The sequence below is a fragment of the Micromesistius poutassou genome (assembly GCF_964030765.1).
Source record: "Micromesistius poutassou genome assembly, chromosome: 4".
In the NCBI taxonomy this organism is placed as follows: Eukaryota; Metazoa; Chordata; class Actinopteri; order Gadiformes; family Gadidae; genus Micromesistius; species Micromesistius poutassou.
Window position 1 is genome coordinate 9587843 of NC_140274.1, and position 2500 is coordinate 9590342.

Below are 2500 nucleotides of genomic sequence, written 5' to 3' on the forward strand. Positions count from 1 at the left end.
CGCCCGTGATAGCCCCATGCCACAATGATTGCTCAGGAGTTAAAAGCTGCACTAGCCCTAACTTTAATACCATTCATTCCATTTTCATAGTGTCAACGATCATACATTTATTTGGGAGTACATTACATTAAGTCTCTCTCCAGCTGTCTCTCACTCCCACTCTCTGTATTTACCTATCATAGGATCAGCTCAATGATAGCCCCGTTTGGCAACATGATAAATCACGCATCCTGATTAATCTCAGAACCAATAAGACAGATAAATATATATAATGTATAATAATAATAATAACATATAATAATGTACAAAATCAGTAAAATACACGGTGCTCTGAACACATGATTGAGTTAATATTTTCAGTCTGGGCTTCATGGGAATGTTTTTTCTAACAAATAGTGCACCCTATTGAATTTACTAGTCCAGGAATAAACACAGATGCCACAAAGAGTTTGACAAGGCCTTCGGGCCTACTGGTGACGACTCAGCTGTTTATTATTTCATGACCATCTAGGGGCTTCTCACACATCACTCACACACACACACACACACACACACACACACACACACACACACACGTACACACACACACACACACACACACACACACACGTACACACACACACACACACACACACACACACACACACACACACACACACACTGGCCAGCAGAAGGTAATAAAGCAGCACTATATTTGCACTCTGTTAATAAGCGGTGTCCAGCTTTTAGCCTGCGTTGCTGCGTCTTCATTCTTCATTCCTCTCCCTTGCTCTCCTCCGCCTTTTCACTCTCCTGAGGATCCACCCATCGCTGTGGCGATTGGTGGCCGGAGCTTTAGATGTCCTGATGTCAATTTTCTCACAACACTCTCTTAGATTAGACAATAGCTAAGCATATAGCTAACAGTTCAGGTAGTATGCTCGAGATAACCACGTACATACAGGTAAGGTTTTTTTGGTGGTTAAGCTTATGCCATAAATCAGGGTTGTTGAGAAATGCATCCTGGGAATATGACCTCTGGAAAGATATTTATAGTTTTGCCCTAGGACAGATAACTCTGGGGGGAAATTGAGGCAGGTGTCCCCTCCCCCAGCATGTGTCTGCCTAGATGCATGCTCATGTGTATTTCCCCAAAGACTCATAAAAAGGATGTCCCATCATTCTGTGTCATGAGTAAAAAGGAAGCCAGTGATATACCCCTGTTTCCTTATAGCAATTGGACCATTCGCTATCATATGATGTAACCCATTTTTAAGAAGTAAATATGAATTCCTCTCCTACTGCAAGTTCTGATTATGTCTGTTAAACAATGTCCTGGTCTTCTTGGTCTGTTTGCTTAGAATGTATTTGACATTGGACAGTCTAATCTAGCCTCTAATCTACTCATTAAAGATGTGATTATGTTGTGCTTTTTCCACTTCTTTCATAAATAAATATTGTTAGATTCATAGCATAATTGCCTAAGTCAGATATTGATAATGGAATGTAAAAAGCACTCTGATTCCTTCCAAATTCTGCCATCATCCTCTAACAAGTCCTTGGAGAAGGACTGACATCTGATCTATGGATTTCCCTGATGTTTGCCAGGCTTAGGGAATGCCTGCTAAGGTCTGCTGAAGGGGTAGGAATTGTGTCCCTTGAAACTTGTCCCTCCTTCTCCGACTCCTACTCTCCGACTCCTAGTCTTAACCTGTCTGTCTATCCTCCAAGCTGAGGATATAGCCAACGAGGCACAGTGAATCAGCAGCGTTAGGATAGTAGAGTTAAGAAGATATCACAAAATGGCTAAAGTATGACGCAATTAGGCTACAAGGCTAACGATATAAAACTTTTTTTTTCACCACCATGTAATTTCTAAAGCCTAGATGTATGATAGATAGATCAGCCCAGTAGTTGGTACAATCCGCTGAACCGACTGGTAAACTGAGATATCCTTCATGCTACTGTCCATGCTCCCATGTGTTGTGTCACTAAAGGAGGGATTTTGAAACGGCTTGTTATCAGCATATACCATCTGCTGGTAAAATAGGGTCCCTGTAAAGCCTTAGGTTAGCTAGTCCATAGCAGAGATTGCCTCTGAGAATATAATAATACTTATTTATAGTGGGACTGTTGCATGCAGACTGTATACTGTAGCATAGCCAGAACATGATTGAATGATTTGCTCAAAGTCAAATTTTAGGGCTGTGTGACATTTCCACCATCATGATGTATGATTGTATAGGACAGACTTTAAACACATCGGAGATACGGCAGATCACGCCACCATGAATCTCCCATTCTCACTGTGGATTCAACTATATTATAATGCTGTACTTTGCTGCCACAAAATCGTAATAAAACATAGTAGTTAATAATAGTAGGCCTACACTGCTTCTGTATTAATCTGTTGTATTGAGAACTTTTTTTTGTTTATGCAGCAGAATTAAGAAAAAAACATGTCAGTGAGCTGTCTGTGATGCTGGGGGTACTCAGTGGGATGTGATTGGTCAAGGGACAT